The following is a 26,422-nucleotide window of genomic DNA, read 5'->3' as shown; positions in this document are numbered from 1 at the left end:
ACTCTATGAAGTACAGTACGACTGTTGATTGCAACTTTGAATGTGACATACAAATAAACAAAAAATTGAGGGTGATAATGGGCTGTACAAACTGTTTCGTTACTTTGAACAATTTCAAAAAAACATTTTTACTCGAGAGATATTTTCAATTTGTATGGATATTTCAGGCGAGTAATTAATTCTTAAAATAATTTGTTATCCTTTGTGCTATGCATAAAAACCTTGTCTTATAAACATTAGTTTATCATTTAAAAAAAAATTAAGAGTCAAAATATTTCACCAACAAATGTAGATATAATATATATCAACGCCATCTAGTGGGAGATTCAGCACTAACAAAGCCTTTCCTACTAAAATAAATTTTATTGTTTACAGGTGAAAAAAAATATAATAAGCAGTAATTTTCGATTGAAGTACTTGTACATATTGAATTATTTGGCGGGTTGGGAATAAGCCGACGTAGCTCAGTGGTCTAGAGCACCTGTCCGGACATCTGGAGGAGCGGGTTCAGTTCCCGTCGGCGGCATTTATTTTTACTCGGGAAATATTTTCAATTTGTATGGATATTTCGGGCGAGTAATTAATGCTTATAATAATTTGTTACAAAAAATTACTTATAACTCCAAGAGGCAACTTAAGATATGAAAAAACTGCTTGCGAACATTTTTGAAAAACTAATTTAAATTATGCGCAATCAGTACTATCAGATATGTTTGTTTAATTTTTTTATTTGGTAAAATACTTACATTTTAATATATAATTTGATAATGTGGGCCTCACTGGGTGCTTTACCCGTGGTGAGGCCCCCATTTTATGATATAAAAGTTGAAGGATGATTTGTAATTAAATAATAAATTGAAAATAAAATAAAATAGAGCTGAAAGAAAAAAACAACAGATAATAACAGCGGTAATGAAGAAAAATTGTAAATCTGGTAAGTTCTATGGAGTACGGTAGTACATTCTTTTTTATTATTTTTATTTTTATTTCTTGCTAGAGCAATCCCGATGAGTTACAAAACTCATTGTAGGACGAGAGGAACTTACAACACATAGATGGGTGTTAATAGGTACAATTTTACATCGGTATTTTAATATAAAAATTGTAAGTTTCACATACAAAACAGTCCCAAAATAGAAAAATATCACAATTATAAGTGTCTCATACAACACACAGATAGAAAAAGGGAGGTTAAGAGGTTAAACTCTAAAAGTTTTAATATTCTCCTGACGAAGGAAGGGTGCTTCCGAAACCGGTAGAGTACAATTAAAATTAAAGTGGTCTAAATCAAATTTATTAGTTTTATTGTGAATTTTTTTCTGTTTGAGAGTCGTTAATATTATTTTCGATGATTAAAAAAAAAATTAAAACTAGTTTTTATCGTCCTTCATGTTATAGGTGAATTACGATAAATTATAATTGTGTGATAAAAATATCATTTCTTTGGGTTTAGGGTCATCTTACTTTCGATATAACTATGATATCGCACAAAAATGTTCCTCCAAACAAATTTCTGGAAGATAACATCACTTCGTCAATTTTTAACTAAGATCAGAGATTATTAAATTCATGCCTACATTGTAAGCGAATACCGTAAAATAGTATACTTAACTAAGAAATATTCAAAAACAAAAAATATTCAAATTGACAGAAGAAATATTCAAAAACTTCAATGTTTACAATGTACAGAAACTATATTAAAAAAATATTTTATTTAAACTGAAAAAAAACATATCCGAATACTCCACTGCCCAACATAAATACACAACCAGGGCAAAAAGCGAAAATATCCTGATTACTCCCAGTTTAAACACATCCTTTGGACAGAGAAATAATAAATTCCATGCTATAAAATTGTTCAATGCTCTACCAAATGAAACCAAAAAAATAAACGAAATGAGTATATTTAAAACAAAAGTCAAAACATGGCTTAGAGATCAAAGTAACAATCAACTTACAAACATTATGAAGACAATGTAAAGACAATTCAAAACTAAATACAAAAATTTAAGAAAAACTACAGGCCGCCTCAGAACAGGAAACCCTAGTGAGGAGGACTGTGAAAAAAATACAAAAAATATACTTATATTATACTTTAAACCTACATAATGTAAATTCTCCTCAAAATTGTGTTATCTTTCGAATTCTAAAAGAACCTTTCGATTTCGAGAAAGGATATTTTGATTCTCGGGAGCCAATTTTAAACTAGAAAATAGCTTTTCTCAAATGAAAGCTTGCCAAAAAGAGCAAATTATGAAATATAATTTGAAAATCTGACACTGAAGCAAGCAAGCCACATAATTTTAACAAATTAAATATATCAAAGAATATATATTATAGAAATAATCTTAATAGAAAATAATACACACAGTATTAATTAACTAACGATATTACATATATTGTTAATCAGTATGATTTCGGGAAATTCGGGCACAGCAAAAAAAGTGGATTTTTTATATCTAAACAATTTTTTAAATAAATTACTGTTTCTGAAATCGTTTCATCTGGGCAAGATCTAATGTAATCAGATATTATATGAAAGAACAGTTTGAATTGCACCTTGATTGTGCAGATAAACAGCATCTGTTCAGCTAATTTCAGAGGACCGTTGTAAGGAATGTTATTAATAGTAATAGAATTGACACAGAGTGAACTCTATGCGGCTTCTAATACCTACAACATAATATCTAATGCGTTTCAACCCACTGTTAGAGGACTGTGTGCGAAGTTTGTATACGAAGCAACACCTAAATTTATTTTAATCATAATACGTTATTTTAGGTATTTATAATCTTTAAGGCCCCGTAGTATGTGTCCAATAATATAAAATTGTGTCCAGAGATGGTCTGAAAGGGAGATATGTAAAAACTCACGTTAGAGGGAGCGCGCTAATATTAAAAAACGATAAAAATTAAGCGAAAAGTGGAGAAAATATTTAATAAAACACGACTTGTTTGAAATAGAGCAAAAATCTACTTACTTAAATACTATTGCATTTAAAGATACAATTGTGAAATTTTACATGTGCACATAACAGAACGTTTAATATATTCGTAAATTTATTTAACTTATATTTTAATTTAAATAAATGATCATACTTCCCACTGTACAATGTCATAAAGTAAAAATTGATAAGTTTATTAAATTCGTGAACTGATGAAATTAATAAAACATTGGCAGAGGTGGATTATTTTACATCGTGTCTCGTAAATCAACCAAATCAAGGTCATCCAAAAAATATATAATTATTTAAGTGCAACTGAACTAAGTACCGATTGGGAATTTATCCCAAATGAGTTGACCTCCACACCTTTTGATAATTATTCATCAGACCATTTTTCCTAAAATAACCCGTGATATTGGATTTTTGCTGTCAAATTATATTAGATTATTTCACCTCAGGCGTGCTTTATATTCTGATAGCTCAACCTATCGCCTTCACACATAATAATGTAGATATATAATGTACAATATATAGATAGATATTCTTTCTTTCTTCACAAAAACGTAATCCAGCAGATTTTCTTAGAATATTAAGAAAATCCGAAATGCGCTAAATGAACAGCTCTATTAAGAGGAAGCTACAAGCCAAAAATGTGTATATTCTTGGTATACCTTAGATTGTAGGTAATAGGCATTAAAATTGCTTGACAAACGGAGTCTAGAAACGTTCGATTTCAAGCAAAAAACTGGTTTTTATTTATTTTGTAAATAATTTTATAAGAAAGCAAAAAAGTTAATCAAGTGAAACTGTCACAGATAATCTTAGCTATATTACTGTATTTTTTAAAAGTTGTTTCCTTTATGTGTTCATACATTTCTATTAAAAAATATTTTTTTTAGTACTTTGCGTTTGTATTTTTTATTGAGTAATTTATATATTTATTTGTATTCTACTCAAGCAAAGCGATAGAAAAACCTTCAATTTATCTAAAGCATATTTTTTTTGTATTCATAATGTACACCAATTCGTTATAAAGATTAATCAAAATAGTGCTTTGGCATTAAGCTTCGAAGTGATGTAAAGTGATGTAAGTGATAATGCAATAATTACAATAGCGTATTATTCAATGTTGATATTTTCAGATCCGAACTTACCAAATACAAGAGGACCATAAAAGAATATTTTTCTGATGGTTTGTGAATAATGTTTATGTCTCTATTGTTTATATCTCTATTTTGATTTTATTTATATCTACACCCTCTCTCCATGGCTATAAATGTATTAGTTTGTAAATTTTTCGTTTTATATAATCTTTGTTTTGTATAATTTATTTAAATAACATTATGCTGTCTCAGTTAAAGTCACAAGGAGGAAATCCACAATTGGTTTTATTTTACTAAATAATACTTATGTACAAACTGATTAAATGTAAACTGTCGATTTCCAGAAAATGAATAAATAAATAAATAAATAAACAAAATCATGTGTTTTTGTTTGAAAATTTGATCGCTTAGAAATACTATAAATACTGAAATAAATATAAATACTGCGAGTTGAACACGTCTTGGCCAATGAAATAATCAATTTTTTTTAGTATTTTTATAAGCCCAGACAAAAATAAAGTTTGAGGCTTATGAAAACTGCTTTAAAGTGCAAAATCTCCCACAGTGAACCCCTTTTCGATTATGGTTTTATTGTATAATGTAGCACATTAACTTCTTTCGATTATGGTTTTATTGTATAATGTAGCACACTAACTTCTTTCGATTATGGTTTTATTGTATAATGTAGCACATTAACTTCTTTCGATTATGGTTTTATTGTATAATGTAGCACATTAACTTCTTTCGATTATGGTTTTATTGTATAATGTAGCACATTAACTTCTTTCGATTATGGTTTTATTGTATAATGTAGCACATTAACTTCTTTAAAAAACGATTCGCAAACATTTTAAATTGGTGCCAGAAATTCACAAAAAAATAAAACATGGTTTGTGGCGTTGTTTTTGTTTGCATAAATCAAAACAGGCGGTTAAGTCAAGCGAGAATTTCAACCTTATCGCCATCTACTACAAATAATGTCAGGAATCACTGGTTAAAGTGAGTCAAGTACGTCCTTTAACACCCTTTTTTGCTAGTTAAGTAGTTACTGGTTTGTTGTCGTATCCACAGAGTTTAGGCAGGATGAACGGGATGTGATTAAACTGTCGCATTTCATTAAAAAAACCTTTTTATAAACATTTTAAATGGTACAATTTTTGTTGTGATTTCATTCCGTATCGTTTTTGTAAATTATACACGTGACCACTTTTTACTTCTTTGAAGTATTATCAACAGTATAGACACGCAATTAATAATAATTATTAGTTTCAGCCCTACACGAACTACTTTTAACTCCGTTCAAACCGTTGCATGTTATTTCGCAACGCCTAAAACCTGTAACCTAACCTCGCCAAATAATGAGGCCGTACAACCGTGTAGTATGCAGTTAGGGTTGCCAGATGTCCGGTTTTGGACCGGACAGTGGTTTTTGAACAGCTGTCCGGTCTAGAAAATTTTGGAAAACCGGACAATAGAATGTCCGGTTTTTTAAAAAATACGCGACATATATACCTCACTCACGAGATAATTTACAGAACAAAAGTCGTGAGCGATTCTTGTAGGTGGTAGCAAGACTTGCTCAAATCTGTTGAAAATGGTACAATATATGTGCAGTGTTCCCATCTCCAATGCCTTCGTAGAAAGAGTTTTTAGTGTAATAGGTAATGTACGTCTGAATAATAAATTGAGTAGGTGTGAATACCGTGAAAACCGTAGTGTGTTTTTTCTTCAATTTAAATGCTAGTTGCACTGAATTTAAATATACAATTTCAGGCAATAAACGATTATTTAAAGCAGTAGCATCTAGTGCAAATATGTTAAAAAGTGATTTTTTGCTTACCAATAGTAATAATAAAAAGAAGTTTTAATGTGTAAGTGTCTAAGTGTTTCATTGTGTTCACCCTCAGAAATTTTCGGTAATTTTCTCTGTTTTTTTTGGACAAAATCAAAAGGGGTTTATGATTATCGACAAATTGTACAAAAAAAAAATCAAAGGGGATACTCTTTGATAAAAAATGTTCGTTTTTTTTTATCTGGACCATCTGGTAACCCTATAATGTAGGCCATAAAGCGAGGAACTGGACCATTATAATAACATAAACTGGCTAGCTTATGACCTTCTCAAGTCTTCTTACCTTCGGTTAGTCCAGTGAACTGAGGGAAACAGCAGTTACCAGGATTCATATATCATGTGTGTAAAATATGATTAATTTAATTATAGGACGAAAGTTTTTCCGATACACAAATAAGTTTCTTGTTTGAATATGTTCAATCAGTCGTGTCTTATTCTGCTTGCATTCTTGTCTAATATTTTATTGTAATCTCTTCCGCTTAACTTGCATTCGCTTCTGCTGTTTGATTGGAATTTCTTTCGCTTTCTTGTAATCTCTTCTGTTTGCTTGCATAATCTACTGCTGTTTTATTAAAATCTCTTTTGCTTTCTTGCATTCTCTCATGCTTTCGATTTTCTTGTAATTTCTTCTTCTTGCTTGAGTACTTTTGAGCTGTTTTATTAAAACATAATATTTTGCTTTCTTGCATTTTCTTCGGTTATTTTCTTGTATTCTGCTTGTGTTATTTTACGCTATTTTCTAGTAATCTCTTCTGCTTTTTTGCATTCTCTTTTTCTAGTTTCTTGTAATCTCTTCTGCTGGCTGTATTTTCTTCTGCTCTCTTTAATCTCCGTTTTAAATTTATTTTAATTTATTTATACATACAAAAATATACATTTTAACTTAAGATTTTTCTTACTCACGTGTGAACACAGTGAGCAGTAAGTAAAAAGTCGGTGTAATAAATAAATACGACAAAGAAACTTAATTTACTATCACAAAATATGTCTAATCTGTCCATAGTAAGGTACGGTTAGAAATAGGCTATGGATTTCGAATCCTAAAAAGGCTATCGCGTCTCTGTAGCATTGGTTTTGACATTACAGATCTTTCTTGAAATCTAGAAATGGGGACATGAAATCTGTCCACTGCATAGCGGTAGATATACGATATTTTGCATGACTTCAGTACAACACTACCATAAACTACTGCAGGAATAATGCCATTACGGCGAGGTAGTACATGACACAACGATGCGGGGCAACAGCCTATCATAAATCTCGGAATGTCGAAGGACATTGGCACTCTAGGTTCTGCCAAATGAAAGACAAATTAGCGTAATTCGACGGTAAGACATCAACCTCCCAAGTTATTAATTTATTCCAACCTTGCAATTATTATTAAGCGTTTAAAGAATGCTGCGTAAAATCGAAATATATATCATACTTGGCATAAACGTTTGGCGCAACGTGTTTCATCAGTTAGAAGATTAGTTAGTTGGTCACCGTTATGAACCGTAATACGTAAGATCCTAAGAGAATTAATATATATTCAATCATAGTTCCCTGGTAAGATCCTAAAATGAAAAAATGTTTGTATTGAATAATTTTAAGATAATCTTGATGTATTTTTGGGGTTTTATGTAGTGTTGCGCTTCCTCTTTCTTTACCCAACGTTTCCAACAGTGTTCATCATCATGGCAGATGTGTGGATCGTGATAAAGTGTGTATTTATGAATGCAGTCAATCTCTTAGGGTCAGTATTTAAGTACAATAACTAGTTAAATTAATGTGGTTTGCGGCGTTAAGATTTGGTGCAGTCAAGTACCAAATACCAAGAGCTATTAAACTAGATCTTTGAAGATTCTTCTGTTGACGTGTAGTCAACCTCGCGTCCAAAAAATACTGTTTCTATTTTTTTCTCATTTTAAATCAAAACCATAATATTCTCTGAAATCGTAAGATTTTTTAGTGGGTAAGTACTTAAATACCTACCTACTTAATTGTAAGCCTTAAGAATTTTACCATTGATATGTTACCATATCAGTGGCAATTATTTAATCAAACATTCGTAAGGCCGATAGACACCGTAATATTGTTTATTCCGATTTGACAGCTCGTAAATGGCGGGATAAAAAGGTGGCATACAATAAGGCCACCATCTTAAACTGAAATATGAATTTTAAAAAAAATTTCAGACAGAAGAAATGACAAATGGTTGAGTTAAACCAGGATTTCGCAACACTCAGTTAATTATTGCGGTTTTTGTGGATTTCAATTTTTTTCCGTAATTTGGCAAAAGATGGAGGAAGCACAATATATAAGGCATAATACTCCGAAACTAAATAACGTTAAAAGGTTTGGTCGTGATGATCTTAAATCATGTCATTTGTTTGATCAGTTAATATGTTCTAATTAACTGACCACGCTAACCTCCGACCTGGCACGTATTCTTCGCATCATTCACATTCATCAATCTATTAGTCTGACTCGTGCCATGGCCTGCCTCAAGTAATTGATTCACATGGCACTGGATTCCTTGTCTCCACGGCATATCATTGTCATATTGTCAATATGGTCACCCTATGATAGTGGCTGATAAGCCACTACAAGTTCTATGTAATACCTGCTTATTAAGTTTAGAATGTTGTTGTTTCCAACTATAGACGTACTGCCCAGCTCTAATGTTAGTTTGAATAACTGTATTTAATGTTGATTTTTGTAATAATTTTGTAGGTTTATATTTTTAATATTACCTTAAACAAAGACTTCCAACCAATCTTTAATCCATATCTACGTAGTCCTATTGTTTTAGCTAACTATAATTATTAAATAAGAACATCTTACGAACAAAAAATAAATATCTACACTATTTAAAACACTTTTTTGTAAAATTTACACTGACCATTTATAAAGTTTTACCGATCGCCATATCCGTTTAAGGGTTAAGTTTGTATTTGTTATTTTTCTTTCTATAACTTATAGCTGCACATCTTTACACAGAAATGTCCTACTTAGATGAACGGATTATGATTTTACTATGTGAAACTATTGTCCTAGTTAGATGAACGGCTTATGATTTTACTGTGTGACACCTTTGCCCTGTTTAGATGAACGGCTTATGATCTTAATATCTGAAACTATCGCCCTAGTTAGATGAACGGCTTATGATTTTACTGTGTGACACTGTTGCCCTAGTTAGATGAACGGCTTATGATTTTACTGTGTGACACTATTGCCCTAGTTAGATGAACGGCTTATGAATTTAATATTTAACACTATTGCACTACTTAATTAAGGTGATGCACTACGTCGTGTAATATTTTAAATTGAGCCGCTATCAATAACAACCCTCACGTAGATGGCAATAAGGTTTAAATTCCCGCTTAACACCATCCGCCTGTTTTGATTTATGCAAGAAAAAAATATGGCCAAAAAGTGCCTTTTATTTTATTTTGTGGATGTTAAGGCATAAATATTTAATTTTTTTCCGATCATTTTATAAATAACTTAATGTGCCACATTATACAATAAAATCATAACCGAAAATGTGTTTGTAAGTAGGAGATTTTGAACTTCAAAGCAGTTTTTATAGGCCTTATACATTATTTTTTACTGGACTTATAAAAAGACTTATCTAAAAAATACTCGATTATTTCAAAGGCCAAGATGTATTTTAATCGCAGTATTTAGGCGACCAAATTTTCAAACCAAAAACACATGATTTTGCAATACTACGTATGGCATCGCCTTAACGGCTTATGATTTTATTGTATGACACTATTGCCCTAGTTAGATGAACGGCTCATGATTTTACTGTGTGACACTATTGCTATAGTTAGATGAACGATTTTTGATTTTATTTATTTATCTGATTTCAAAGAAAGTACTAAAATACTTTTTGGAAAATGTGGATTAACTACTTCTGCAATATCTGATTGAACAAATTTAAAAACCCTAGTATAGAAGACGGAAGAACGCGACTCATCTCGCGATTATTAGCTGGAACTTACTCCCTTGAAAATGACATTTTAAAAATAACCATTTTTTTCTATGGAAATATTTGTTTTATTCAACAATTCTTAGCTACTACCCCCAATTTCCCTTCCCAGGAATATTAAAATATATTTAAAAAAAAATAACGATAGACAAATATTCCTAGATTACGAATAACCTGATAATATTTTAAAATCATCTACTATCACCACAGTAAGCGGAAGATGTTGCCTGAGTTGTGATGGAGGACTTAGCCAACTAATATCTATGTATATATTTGTATTGTAATCACATATGATATTATAATCTCTATTTTCTGCATTGCAATTTCTCTTGTTTAAGTTTTGGTATTGTAATTTTATTATTATTATAAAATAAACCTTCTGACTAACTGATGAGGCTGTTTAGAGTGTGTTTGTAAAAAAAACCCTCTATTTTTATCACCAGAATTGATTTATTATTCTTGAAGTAAAATATAATCACCAGTTTTTACGTAATGGATTGTAGTGAGTATTCTTATCGGTAAATTAGGTTATATTGAAAAAAAAACATAATGTTAACCTAACATAAGCTAACTTATTTTGATATTTATATCATATTTTTGTTGCCTTATCTAGATTCCGGCCATCAATCATAAATAAAAATTATTTCAATACAGGGTTTTCCAATAAGAGGTGTTATTTGAATAGCCCGCTATTTCGGTAGATGTTAATTTTGAAGCTGTAATTTTTTGACATTTGTAGAAACTACGTCATTAATAAAAATGGAACAATACACGCTTTAACAACGCATTGAAATTATTAAAATTCACTTGAGTGAATCAAATGCAAATCATCTTGAGTGATGAGGCCCATTTCCACCTCGGTGGCTTCGTCAACAAGCAAAAGTGTCGCATTTAGGGCTCGGAAAACCCAAGAGTTATTCTTGAAAAGTCTCTCTATCCTCAACGTGTGACTTTTTGGTGCGGTTTATGGTCCGGCGGAGTCATTGGACCTTACTTTTTTGAAAATGAGGCTGGAGCAACAGTTACGGTGAATGGATTACGCTATCGTGAGATGATTAATGATTTTTTATGGCCGAAATCGTATGGTATTGATCTGGATAAGGTTTACTTTCAACAAGACGGCGCTACGTGCCACACAAGCAACGAAACCATTGATTTTTAACGATTGAATATCAAAATAACACCTCTTATTGGAAAACCCTGTACCTTAAATAATATTATTCTTGGTGAAATTTAATCTCTTCAGGATAATTTGTTCGCTTTTGGGAACAATTCATTTGATCATAGAAATCGTTGTATCTCCCTTACTGTTATGAAGAGAAATATGATCTAAATTGCGTTAGAAAGAGAAAACACCACGCTTTATATTAAAATCTAAAAGTTAATCTCAGAAAAATTAAAATGTTTCCTTCATAAAAAAAAGTAAAGAACACAATTTTAAAAAAAATGACGAAACTTCATTTATTTTTTTAGTAATTATTGCTATATAAAACAAAAAAGGGAGGTAAAAGTAAAATTTGTACTTTTTTTGTCTAATAAAATTTACGTGTTTCTATATACTTTTACGCTATTAGTAATTTCAGTTAAAAATTTAAGGCGAGCCATTTTTCAATTTTTATATTCGAGTTGAAAATTTTAATATTTATCAAAAATTCTATTTACATACTTGAAGGCGTATTTTGTCACCTTCAAAGGCAGTTTTTAAATATGTTAGGATACGTTCAGAAATATTCCATTTATGTGGTTTTTATTGCATATAATATGACAGAGGCCTGAGGAGTTAAGGCTCGGTAATAAGCATAAAAAATGAAGAAAAAGGTGTTTTGAAAGGGAGATATGTAAACACGAATGTTAGAGGGAGCGCGCTAATACAGGGTGGCGCGTAACTACCGTTATGGTTTAAATGTTTAGTAACTTTTTTTTTAATGGTTAATTATTATAATATTTTTTTAAAATAACCCCAAAGAAAACAGTCTGGCGCTGTTAAATTCGGTGAACGTGGGGCCAATTGAAATCGCTTCTGCGTGAAATAATGCGTTCGCCAAAGAGGTCCCGTAACAGAGCCATTGTGCCCCTTGTAGTGTGGGTTGTGGCCCCATCTTATTGAAACCACAACTTTGGATGGTTTTCTACAGCTGGATTAAAAAAAATTACCAGCATCGTTTGAAATTCAGCACCATTAACCGTAACTGAGGCGCCATGTGCATTTTCAAAGAAATAAGGACCAATGATCCTTTCAGATGATACACCACACCAAAAAAGCGGGTGTAATTGTTGCTGATGAACTGTTTTTGAATTTTCCGTAGTCCATATCCTGCAATTTTGCTTGTTTACAAAACCATTCAATTGGAAATGGGCTTCATCGCTCATTATCAAATTGTTAATGAAATCGCAATTTTCTTCGGCTTTTTGTCGGAATGAAATGGCATAATCAAGCCGTTGTTGGCAGTCTATCGGCTTCAATTCTTGCACAAGCTGAACCTTATACGGGAACATGTGCAATGTGGCCAAAATTCTCTGAACGGACCTCCGCGATAGCCCCAGTTGCGCCGAATGTCTTCTTGTTGATGTTTCTGGACTGTCCTGCACACTATCCACAACATGTTGGATATTTTATTCTGTGTGGACCGTACGTGGTCTTTCGGTACATGGAAGGTGTCTTACTGTACCATGTTGTCGAAAATTTGCAACCAGGCGGTTTATTGTTGGTGCTGAAGGTCCAGTACGTACATTAAAAAAACGACGATAAGCACGCTGCGTCAAAACAATTGACCGTTGATTTTCATAATAAAATTCAACAATTGTTGGCCGCTGTTCTGTTGTTTAGTTTTCCATTTCAAATTCCCCAAGCTTTCTTCACAAAATTCAGAAATAAAAAAAAAAATATATAAATAAATTTAAAAAGTTCTTAAACATTTAAACCATAACGGTAGTTATGCGCCATCCTGTATAAAAAAAAATGATAATGACCACTGGAGCCATTATTGTCATATATTTTTCGATGGAATTTTATTTGGTTTCGATCTATAAATGCATATATGTTATCTTCAAAAATAATATGTAATTATTAAGAACTCAAAAACTTAAAGTGTTCCAGAGCAATATGGATGAAATTTTGAATATTTTGGATTAATATGACTTTTTGCATTAAAACAACTTTCATGACTTTCTTTCAATTATTTACTTCTCATCGAACCGTTTCCATCTTAGCGGGCTTCTTCATCGGACTGATACAATTGAACATAATCCTACGACAAACCATTGTTTAAAATAAAGTTGACATTATTATAGGTATCGATTGTCAATGTTTTATAAAAAAATTTAAATACCGATAGATTATATCAACGGCCTATGACGGCTTTCGTGGTCGACTAGCAATCCTGGTTCGAACCCCTAAACAACACAAATCAATCAAATTTTATTTGTGTTGTTTAATAATTTAATCATTTTATATGTAGATGTATTATTAATAATTATGTATCTATTCAATTCTTTACCAATTGACATTAGAAACACACAAATCAAAACTTTATTTAAAAATAAAATCATTGATTACCTCCAATAAAAATATACATTGAACTATTTCATAACATACTAAAAATTGTGCCAACTCTGTATATATATGTATAATACGCCTTTTGGTCAAACTGAAACTTTATGAATTAATTACTTAAAATTATTATTGCTTGGCCTCCACCTTCTACATTCATTCTTAAATTGTATAATTAAAAAAAAAAAAACAAAAATATACTGATTTTATTTTATCTGGCATTTTCACAATATTGTATTAGCTAAAACCTAGTTAACAACCACTCTGTAAATTGCCATCTCAACACAGGCGTTACACACCTAGTGAGATGGGCAATACGTCACTATTGTAACTAAATGTAATGTTAAAATAAAATAAATAAATAAAAATAAATATTTGCGGCACGTTCCAGAGTAAAATATACTATCAGTATCGCCTTGGTGTAAGACCATCATTCAGAATTGAAACGTGTTTGATGACCAGATATGAACAGCCAGATTCTTCCTTCACATACCTCCTCCCCTATACTTTCAGCCTCACAACAATACCAATTGGTAATGCCATAGTTTCACTGGCTCCGGACGGTTGGTAGCAGTTGAGACAAAAATTTAAAAAAAAACCTACGACAATGTGACCCGTCTCTCAGAAGAACCACCCAGTCATGTTCAGATGCAATAAACTTGAAGTCATGAAGGTGTTTTTTGTACAGGGCCAATAACTATCATTCTCTATATAGATGCTTGATATAATAAGTCTTGAAGGTGTTATATTGTATAGAGCCAATAAAGATCATTCCTGATATAGATACTAGATATAATAAGTTTTGAATGTGTAATATTGTAGAGAGCCCATAACGATCATTCCTGATATAGATGCTTGATATAATAGGTATTGAAGGTGTTATATTGTATAGAGCCAATAAAGATCATTCCTGATATAGATACTAGATATAACAAGTTTTGAATGTGTAATATTGTAGAGAGCCAATAATGATCATTCCTGATATAGATACTAGATATAATAAGTCTTGAAGGTGTTATATTGTATAGAGCCAATAATGATCATTCCTGATATAGATACTAGATATAATAAGTCTTGAAGGTGTTATATTGTATAGAGCCAATAATGATCATTCCTGATATAGATACTAGATATAATAAGTCTTGAAGGTGTTATATTGTATAGAGCCAATAATGATCATTCCTGATATAGATACTAGATATATTAAGTCTTGAAGGTGTTATATTGTGTAGAGCCAATAAAGATCATTCCTAATATAGATGCTAGATATAATAAGTTTTGAAGGTGTAATATTGTATACATCCAATAACGATCATATTTCATCGTAATGAAAATTCAACACACCTGATATAGAGTTAGAAGTGATATAATAAAACTATGTTTAATAGTTACCTATGTAACCTATTTAATCTAGTTTTTGTTTCATCACTTTTCATGACTTTATATAATTTTTTGTAGGTGTGTTGAATTGTCATTTTGATGACATACCCGGTCACCAAGTGCACTTACTTTGGGAGGTGATTCTACATGGTGGTAGAGTAAAAAAGAAATAACTTTTTTGAATTCATAATTTTTTTTTCCCTGCCAAAATATTTTTCTATGGAAGAATATTTATTTTCCCACACAAAAAATTCAACTTTTTTACTTAAAAACTACCGTAAAACGTTGGAATTTCGTTTTTTTATACTTCTAAAATCATGTAGAATCACCCCCCTAAGTTAGTGCACTTTACCCCCGGACTTCTTGTATAATACATCTATTTTTATTAACAGATGCATTTTAAAATACACATTTTTGATTCGTTTGTCTTAAGGTAGTAACGTTTTCTCCAGGGACAGGAGTCGACCGCGCTAAAAACTGAGCCAAATCGCGTGTGGGTGGGACCGACATTTATTTCGTAAATTAACTGTATCTAATTTTCAACTCTAACAAATGTCGGAAAATGGGTTAATTTTCACTTCCAAGATGTATTTAAAAAGATAAAAATTCAAAAAACTCAAAATAAATTTTACTTCAGAAAATAATTTTGACGACTATTTTTGTATGTATGCCAAATAAAAGAATTAAGTGCATATTTAAATATTTGTTACATGTAGTATCCAAGTAGAGTTTAAAAACGGTTCCGATAACTCAACACAGTGACAATTCAACACACTTTTAAAAAGTGATATAAAGTCATTAGAAACTATGAAATTATTATTTTTTTTAACCTAACCTAACCTAACCTAACCTACTTAACCTAACCTACTTAACCCAGTTAATAAAGTTTTTGTTTCATCACTTTCCATGACTTTATATAACTTTTTAAAGTTGTGATGAATTATCATTGTGATGATTTATACGGTCACTTTTAAAAACATATTAGATGTAAGCAATTTTGGGAACATAAAATACTTTATTGTAAGCAATAATTAGTCGCCTGAAATATCCATACAAATTTACAATATCGGGAATCGAACCCGCACCCTCTGATGTCCGGTCTGGTGCTCTGGACCACTGAGCTACGTCGGCTTATTCCCAACACCGACTAAATATTGCTTATAAAAATTTGGTATCCTTTGTGCTATGCATAAAAAACCATGTCTAATAAAGATTAGTTTATCATCAAAAATAATTAAATACTTCGATGCACATTTACGTAACCTTCCATTGATGAACTCTTTTGAATGTAAACTAAACAATGTTATATACTTCATACGTTCTTATTTTTATACTCTGTAAAGGTGGCGTGACTCGCGAGCAAATGGCGTTTTGCTCGAAACTGAAAAATCATTACCCATGATATTATGGGGGAGCCGACAGATTTTTAGGTTCTGTTTGCGCATTGGACGTCATGGTGTTTGCGTCTTGGTTACGTAACTAATCTAGGGCCATTAGGGAGCCATTGCAGATGTTTGAAGATGGCATGCAACCGCAGTTGATGCAGCACTTCAAATTTGCATACTAGGTCAGAAAAAAATAGAGCACTTGAATGAGTGACGAACGAAAATGTATTGAGAATTAACGAACACCTCTATTACGAGAACACTGCTGTAACAATACAAAATATTTTTTTAAATTATTATTAACGCAATAAATAACTTGAACAAATGATGAAATGAAATAAATTTGGATTAATAGATAAAGATAAATAATTTCCCTCTCTGCCCATGCCATCTTTAAGAATGCCGTCTATTTTTGAGGAAAAGAATTTTTTTTATATATTTTTAATGGTGTGTAAGAATCTAGGAATCTAACACGGTCGATCGATAAAGGTTTTATCGATAGTGTCTGTAATCGTTTCGAAGCACGACTGCAGATCGCCAATGAACAGACAATTGTTCACAACGAATAAGTGTTCTTTTATTTATATTTGAACTGTTGTTTGTACGTTAGCGATTTGCAGTCGTGCTAAGGAACGATGATAAGTTGTCAACATTATCGATATATTATTTATCGATCGGGTTTATCGATGGAGGTTAGTGCGTCCAAAAGTAACGGACGTGCGAATTCGGCTGGAGAGGTCAAAGGGACTCCCTCAACCGACCTCTCTCGATCTGACCCGCCACGTAGTTGGAGGAGAGACTTATTCGTCTCCAAGACCTGGACATACCTGACCCCATGAATCCGGGTACTAAATTTAAACCACGATTTGAAGTAAATTATAATTTTATTTTTTATAATGAAACTAGTTGATTGTTTTTCACGTTGCAATAGGTAAATCATTTTAAATAAACCCTTGCTTGATAGATAAAAAAATATTTATTTCAATAGTAATTTTATTTTTGTTTGAAATAATGGAACAAAAAAAAACATGAAAGAACATTGTCAATTTGAATCGCGAGCCAAATTTAGACGGATCGATAACATAAGTATACACCCAGTATCTTTGGGCATTTGCGAGGTAAGAGGGGATCGCGAACGATTGTTACAATTTTTTTTGAAACTATCAATTGTCCATGAACTCAATCAAACATTTCGATTTTAAAATGATTTACCTATACCCAAATTTTAAGTAAGATTTAAAATGTAAAAAGTATTTACCTCTGGTACTTGGCTTTTCACTTAGATAAAGTGGAGTATACGAAGATAATAAATATTTTCAAAACAATGATCACGCCACGAATTTACCAATATTATTCCAACGATTATTTTTAGTTTTTTTTTTTAATGATGACCTGCTCTGGAGCGATACCCCCCCCCACCCCTCCCTTCAAGGTTGCAGATAAGAGATGATAAAAAAATATTCAAAATATCTCAACTATAGTTACCAATATTTTTACGATTTTGTATGGGATATTTTCAAAAATGTGTGAAATTTTATTACATCGTACCAAAAATTTAACTTTTTTGTATTTTTCTTTAATAATGATTATTATTTTTTTAAATGTTTGATATTTAGAATTTTTGCAAACGCTAACGTCATATTATCACCACCATAAGCGGAATATGCTACTTGTGCAATTATGGAGGATACTTAGCTGGCAGAGCTCAGATCATAAAAGCCTTGTTTTTGTAAGTTGTCAAATAACATTGTTTGCGAATAATAAATCTCAGTTAAATGTAATGATTATGCGTTATTTCGAATTGAATATTAAAAAATAATTGATTAGATAGTAAATATTATGTATATCAAGTCATAATGCGAAAGCAGCATTTCATTAAATAGATTAGTTTTATCGTATTCACATAATAGAAAGGTCGTAAGAGCAACATTTTTGGAGTTGATAATATTTTATTTTGTGTTAACCAGAATTGAGATAAAAGAGATTGGAATGGTCCGAGCAATTTGGTAGTCATAACTTTCAGAAAGATTAAAAGCAGGGGAAAGGTTACAGATAAATAGAAATCAAAATATGTTTTTTCTGTTGAAATCGCAATCATTTAAAATATTAATAATTTATTTATATCTTCTGTAAAAAGTTAAGAGTCTAATTTCAGGTGAAATCAATGAAGAGATAAAGCGACAGAATTGTGATACGGGTGTACCCGAAGTATGTGTGCCCGAGTAGATTTGGTTTTGTAACGATTTCTTAGTATATCGAATATATTCTAGAATAAAAAAATATTTTCTTTTGCTGTTTTATGTTTTTTTTACTACTTAGTATCTTAGTACTAGTCACAATATTGTACGCGAATCAGTTTGCGGTTTCATTGCGGTTCATTTAATGTACTCAATACTTGACACAACTATTGGGGTGATTAACAGTTATAATTGGAGAGGATTCTGTCTTACTCTTTGTGTTTTCGATCGGTATTAAAGACTTGATGGACATTGCCCAAGCTTTCGTAACAGACTTGAATTAAATTCACCAAAAAAACATATTCGCTTTACCGGTTTTCTTAACAGACTGGTCATGTATAAAAAAATATTGCAAATGGCTTTGACGTAGGTACTTCACACTGTCAGACGGGGACAGGTAATTGTGGCAACAGGTTGGGTTGGGGAATGCAGGAACATATCTTGAAGGGAGATGCTTATAGTTACAGCGTCAACAGCTAGAACCATTTTCATTCAAATCAGTACTTTGAGGGATTGTTTGTTCAGTGGACGAAACTAATGAACATATTTGTTATTTTTCTAATCAGGGCCGGTCCTGTGGAGGCATTATTGGAGCAGTTCTCTCTGGGGGCCGACTTGCTAAGGCACCAAGGAGCAAAGGTGGTTACAATAATACCCAACTCCTAACACAGCGCCACAGGCTTTATAACTAGCGCCAGGTGCCGTTTGGTTTAGAGCCGGCAATGTTTTTAATTTTCTCTTTTTTAACACGATTTTAGGCTTCAAAATTATAACGCCAAAATTGCTTGCGCTAAAGTATACTCACCGGTCGCAGGAGAAAAAAAATATATGCAAAGCAAACCCAAATAAACGATGGATTGACCTGACCCTATTAAACGGAAGGAAACAAGTTTTCATGTGTAGTATAGGTAAAGTATAGGTATAGTATATGTATAGTATATGTATTGTATAAGTATAGTATAAGTATAGTAGAGGTATAATATAGGTATAGTATAGGTAAGGTATAGGTATAGTAAAGGAATAGTATAGGTATAATAAATGTAGAGTATAGGTAGGTATAGTATAGTTATAGTATATGTATAGTATAGGTATAGTAAAGGTATAGTGTAGGTATAGTACAGGTGTAGTATAGGTGTTGTATAGGTATAGTAAAGGTATAGTAAATGTATAGTATAGGCATAGTATACGAGTAGGGATCTCATTATGGTGAAGAGAAATTTCATATTCCTAGGGCGTCCCCGAATTCTTCTACCATTGAAACCTCTAAACACTTCTGACATTAATAAGAACACTCTTTGAAATTTTCAGCGGTATTTATAGATAATTTTGAGTTTTGCGAGCACAACCATACGACTAATTTTTTTATTTATTACTAGCTAAAATATACCCGGCGTAGCTCGACTTTCCTCTACTTTATATGAAAAGAACACGCATAAATTATGTACATATAAACCTTCGAAAGAAGTTCTCTCAATGAAAGCCCTATCAAAATATGATGTGTAGTTAAGAAGAACTAAGCGCACAAATAGACAGACGCAGAAAACGACTTTGTTTTTATACTATTAAGAGAAGATAAACAAATGTCTAAATAATTTTCGTGCTAACATATTTCTCAAGAGTCTTGTAATATTTCTTGGATTAGGTGTTTGAAACAATGAATCGATTGTATTGTGATATCTAACTGGGAAATGAAAATCGCTAGACATGCAACAATATTTTTAGCGATAAAATTATAATTGCTAAAACGTAAAAGTTAAATGATGGCGTGTAACGATGGCTTAAAACTGTAAAATTAAATTATAAATAAAATATATTTTCTTAAGTGAACACAAGACGCAAGAACTCCCAACCGACCGGAGCCATTGAGGTATCCCCGATAGAAGTAAGTTGTCAGGCTGAAAGAATTAGGTAGGGGAAGGAGATGGGGAAGAGAAAGGTGAGGAAGTACCTGGTTATTCAGACCTGGTCTAAACACTTCTAAAGTAATTAAAAAGTTTCATTTCTTAATGGTGGTCTTACACAAGGACGATAATAAGAATGACTTCCGCACTGGAACGTGCCGCAAGTACCTATACTACAGGGTTTTCCAATAAGAGGTGTTATTTTGATATTCAATCGTAAAAGATCAATGGTTTCGTTGCTTGTGTGGCACGTAGTGCCGTTTTAATGAAAGTAAACGCTGTTCAAATCAATACCATCCAATTTTGGCCATGAAAAATCATTAATCATCTCTTGATAGCGCAATCCATTCACCGTAACTGTAGCTCCAGCCTCATTTTAGAAAAAGTAAGGTCCAATGACTCCGCCGGACCATAAACCGCACCAAACAGTCACACGTTGAAGAAAAAAGTTTTTCAAAAATAACTTTTGGGTTTTCCGAGCCAGAGATGCAAAAATTTTGCTTGTTGACGAAGCCACCGAGGTGGAAATGGGCCTCATCACTCAAGATGATTTGCATTTGATTCACTCAAGTGAATTTTAATAATTTCAATGCGTTGTTGAAGCGTGTGTCGTTCTATTTTTATCAATGGCGTAGTTTCCACTTGTCAATTGTCAAAAAATGACAGCTTCAAAAGAAACATCTACCAAAAAAGCGGGCAATTTAAAATAACACCTCTTATTGGAAAACTCTGTATATATTGAAAACGCTTACGCTCGTCGGGATTTGAACCTGCGATCTCCGAATTGGTAGTCTTAGGCTAGTCTTACCCTTCGACCACGGATGCTGTTATCTTACTAATAAACGTGTTTAAAAGTTTTACACAACCGATGCACAGTCATTAATATAGGGTAAGATATTGATGTTTAAAATTTAAAACATGTATCCCGTTAGAGCCATTAGTGTTAAATTGTTTTTCTAAGATAAAATCTTTAAAAAATTCTGTTATATGTTGGGGCATAAATAATTTGTAAAATTCTTATGGCGACAACACTCATCAAAACTAGAGCCTCAACTGCTCGCAGCAAGTGGGACTATGCCTCACTACCGCATCCTCGAGTGGGATGCGTTCTTAAAAAAGAGATTACTCCAACCTCCATGAAATAATCTTGGAAAAAGGCGTCATATTTAAGCAATTAACACATTGTAAAACTGTATAATAAGATATAACGTGGTATTACATTTATACTGTGATATTAGGTTATTCTAAAAATAAAAGCATTTTTTATCGCTCGCCTTGCTCTTGGATTGATCCAGAGAGAACTTGAAACACGTCTTGTACAGTTAGATAAATATAAGTATTAATGTATTTCATTGACCGATTCAAAATTAAGCAATCATTAATGTTTGAATTTACGCACATCTTACGCAATTCGAGATAGTACAATGGTGAGATGTTTGCCATGTGCTGATTCATTGAGTCAATCAAATGGTCGCAGATATTTTTATTTAAATGTTTTTTTCTAAAATATATTATTTATAATCAAATATTACGGCACAATCAAATAACATAAGAACATCTAACAATGTATTTTAAATAATTGAAGGTCTGCATTGAATCTGTGCAGCAATGCTAGCAATCTTTAAATCACAGGCGTCAGGTAGCTATGCTGTGCTTGTTCTACCGGTATTACAATGGAAGATGCTCCAAAAAACTAGCGTCATTGGTCTTTTCGGCGCCGGTGCATAGTCGGGAAACATGCCAAACACACACCCAACATGCTCATAGCACATCTCACGCTCGACTGTGGAAAGATTTGCTAGCCTCTGTGTTTCCTCCCTCCTACAACATGGGTATCTTCAAGTTTTATGTTCGCTCTATTCTCTCCTCAAAAAGATCCTCCACACAGCATCCCCAAAGAATTCATAGGCCCTGAAGAAAATTATTTCTGTCCCGTGTGGAGATAATGTAAGTCTTAATTAATTAAATATCTTAATTAAAAAATTGAGAATCCGTATGATGAAGTATAAAAATTTCTCAAACGGAAAGCTTTGGTGTTGTGAAATTTGCACAGATATGTGTATGGATCTGCACTGAATTTTAAAGGCAACTCGATTATTTTCAGCTTTCCATCAAGAGCTACGGAGCCCTAACATTTTTTTCTTAATATTCGTATAATGTCGTGCTTAACATACAGTCCGAATAATTATACTTTCCTACATTGTTTAAACAATCAGTTATATGTTACTATATCTATTATCATAAACCAAAATAATATTTTGGTCAAATTATTGCACATTGTCACCACGCACTTAACAGCAATTAAATTAAAATTACAATATAATTATAAAGTAATATATTCGCCTTCTCGTTAAATTTCACAGTTTACAATAATATAGACCACTACAACACGGGCATGTGCCTAGTGTGGTGGCCAAAAATTTACCCGTTTACTGTAATGTATAAACCTTACTGAATAAAGAACATATAAAAAAATATATATATTTAAAAATACATAAGAAATATTAAAATAGTGAATAATTAATTTTTTAGGTAATGTAAAGCTTAGATATTAATTTTGAAATATGTAACAAAAAGAAACATTACAATATAGAAAAAAAACTACTCACCGTTGAATAAATTTATTTTTGAACATAAGAATATATTTTTGAACTTTGTAACTTGCACTGAAATAACTGAAAAAAACTGAAGGAAGAAGCACTTGTAAATAACGATCGTCTGAAAGCACTCTGTACTCTGTAGCTGTAGCACACTGTCGCCTCGCGAGTTACCGTTCGTTTGAAACTGGCGCCGCAATTTCAATCCTTTATACACACGTGCTAATGAGGGGGGTTTATATCTATATAGGCACACGTCACTGTCACCTAACGTAATGTAACGCGCGTTGGTAACACGTGTTTTAAAATTGTTAAATTTTTTGTGAAAACATCGTTAAGTATGTATTAGTCGTGTTATGAGGTGTAATAAAAACTTTTAACCCTTAAAAGACGTCGTGGGTCCATGGGACCCATATTAAAACTCCCTCCTCTCTGCCTGTCTCTTCTTATTCACCATTGAGCACCGCGCTTTTTAGTTCCTTCCCATATTCTGATTTAAAACCAGCAAGAGGATAGACAGCTATCTTAGAAAAGAACAAAGCCTCTATATGATAATAATATTGGTCCCAGGTACCTACCACAATACTTTATTTTAAACGTAATTTATTAACTTGTTTTCTGTTTAATTGTCTAGCTGGCGAACTTAAGCCCGGGACCGGGTTCTTAAAATAACATATTTAACTCAAAGAGAGCCTTTATTGAGCGTTGGCTATTATTGGATGAACTATGAAATAAAGTTTAAATTAAAGATTCAATCCCAGAACATGCAAGAAGTGCTGCATTTAGTACAAAAATACGTATAATAAATACGTATAAATAACATTTTTTCATTAATTTATAATTCATCGATATTTTTTATTTATTTATTTATTTATTGACGCCCTATTGGGCTTTTAAGTACATAAAAATTACAAATTTAATTTTAAGCAACAGTATAAAACAAACAATAGAAAATCGAAATAAAATATAATGATTTCTCATACATTATTTACATTTAAAAAGTGGTGGACTAATTTGGCTTTAAATGTATTGAAGTTTAAATAAAATATGTCAGCGACATCACTTAATTCATTGCCCAACCTATGTATTCTTTCTAACACAGAATTCGTAGCGAAGTTATTGTTGTAGAATAAAATATTCCGTCTAGTATATTTTGGAGGTATATGTAAAGATAGCAAGTTTATAGTGTCAGGGCAGTCCAACCTTGAATGAACAATTTTATATATATATATATATTTTTTTATTATTTTTTATTTTTAATAATAAGTTTACATGGTACATAATTCATTTTACATCTTGTATTTTTTACTACTCTTCCATTGAAAGCATTTGCTTGTGTATGGAAGGGGAGTGTACATAAATGTTATTGTTAGTTAGTACTTAAATAATTCTTTTTACATAAATGTATGTTTGCTGTAGTATTTTTGTTGATAGTAGTGATGGATAATATATTAATTTATTAAATTTAAAAAAGAAAGGAAGTTATGGAAAACTAAGGATATTTGTGAGATTAATTAAATGACAGTAGTTTTTTTTTCAGAATATTTTTAAAGTGTCTTTTGACAGAGATCAGTATTCGGGTTTTATCATTAATGCTTCTGATTTCTTCTGGTAGACGATTGAAAAAAGTTTGTGATGAAAGGCTAAAATCACAGTGAAACCAGATAGACCATAGTTCCCACTTTGCGGATTAAAAATATACGAAATATTTATGAAAACGGACATGCTAACGACATCTGGCGGAGAAAAAATTGATCCAGCTTGCTTGCAGTAGACACCTGTAATAGTTGGAATTATATCGAGGTTCTAAGACGAAAGCAGAGAGGTCGTAAAATCGTCTAGGACTAGACAGGGCTTCCCCTTTTCTAGGCCTAAAAATAAATATTGAAGGTTGTCGACCAATTAGATCTGGTCGAGAACGATAAAAATTTTGAATAACCAATCAGTGGACGGAGAGGCGTACATCAAATACAGACAAAGGAATGAACTGTGGATCGGGCAATAAAAAAGATAATTAATGGCTTCTTCTTTCCCACAGAAATTAGAGGTGAACGCACTTTAGGGTAAGCATCGACTTTCAAGGTGACAAACTCCTGGGAATGTTTACAATAACTGAGACATTTATGGGGTATCGAACCATTGAAATCGAGGGCTTTGGAAGTTTTACAAGTTGTAAAGCGCACACACAAAAATGCAATGAAAAAAATTATAAGCGTGATAGTATAAAAAAAGGACGAGAAAAGCGAAGGAAAGTTACTGGCGGAATTTCAACTGTAGTGCAATTATTTATGATAGAAGTAGGGTGTCGAGTTCGAAAAAATCGTACTAAAGAGAGGTGAGAGTTTTGGAAACAATGGAAATTAATTGTTATCAATTTAAGATGAAACGGACATATTGGTAAATCAATTTTGAATGAAAATCTCGCAAAAAAAAAATAGACATTTTAGAAAAGTGCGGCGACCGAATGGAAGGATAATACAGAGATTTTGAACTGCTACGAAGGTCCTAGGGACATGAAAATTGAGTATCAGAAGAAGGCAATAAAACTAAACATATAGCGATAGATTAAATTCAGGAAACGTAGGCATTTTACATGATTATCAGGGTAGATAGATATTAAAGTTACATAAGATTACAGAGGGATCGAAACAAGATAAAATGTTGACAGTCTCATGTGTATTTTGGAATATAAACAATCGAAATCCGAACATGATTTTTATTTACGTTAAGGTAATAAACGATTGGAGAGACGATTAATTTTAACGTGGACCTTATGAAGTATTTAGATTAGGCAAAAGAGATTAAAATTAATAGGTTTGAAATTAAATAAAATTTACGACCATAGTACATAAAATCTGAGACGTAAACATATGTCCAGACGTATAATTTATGTGAAATCTTGTAAGTGAGGGATGGAGAATGGGCGGAGATTGGATCAGGCAATAAAAGTGACAGATATCCCAGAGTCAAATTAGGTATATCTTCCATAGAAGTGTGGAAAACTATATATTAATTAATAATAGATGAAGTATGAAATTTTCCTGGAGACCACACACATCGGGAAAAGTGGAGAAAAGATAAAAGAAAGGGTAAAGAACGGAGATAAAGAATAATCCAAGTGGAGAAAAGTGATACAATTCAAATTTATCCGTGAAATAAATAAATACGACTTGGAAAATAATTAGTTATAGAGTTATGAGAAATAACAAAAGAATAAAGAAGAAAATCGTGCAAGAAAACGTCGCGGATAAAAGAAAATCCAAAAGATAAGGAAAAACTCGAATCTGCGACATAAAGATAGAAAGTACGGGTGGAAATGGAAAAGCTCATATAAGTGACAATAAAATTAAGTAGAATTTAAACAAATCGAAATTCAAAAATGCGTAGTAAAGATTTCGACATGGATTTAAACAATTTTTGCACGAGATGCATAAAATTGAGATCTATATATATGTTATTGAGGATGGACCTATCGCGAATTGGAAAAAAAAAGG

General features: G+C 32.0%; 1 protein-coding gene across 1 annotated transcript in view; it reads right to left on the bottom strand.

Annotated features, from left to right (window-relative positions):
• The window catches only part of LOC149418125 (scavenger receptor class B member 1-like), a 53,605-nt gene extending 30,510 nt beyond the window's left edge, over positions 1-23,095 (bottom strand). The window contains exon 1 of the mRNA XM_089639342.1: positions 22,941-23,095. The gene's annotated coding sequence lies outside the window, so the exon portion shown is untranslated. The remainder of the gene's footprint in view (positions 1-22,940) is intronic.
• Positions 23,096-26,422: the final 3,327 nt, after the last annotated feature.

The sequence above is a fragment of the Hesperophylax consimilis genome, chromosome 14 (genome assembly GCF_061612785.1).
Source record: "Hesperophylax consimilis isolate HC1 chromosome 14, BYU_Hcon_1.0, whole genome shotgun sequence".
In the NCBI taxonomy this organism is placed as follows: domain Eukaryota; kingdom Metazoa; phylum Arthropoda; class Insecta; order Trichoptera; family Limnephilidae; genus Hesperophylax; species Hesperophylax consimilis.
This window is presented reverse-complemented; position numbering and strand designations above follow the sequence as displayed.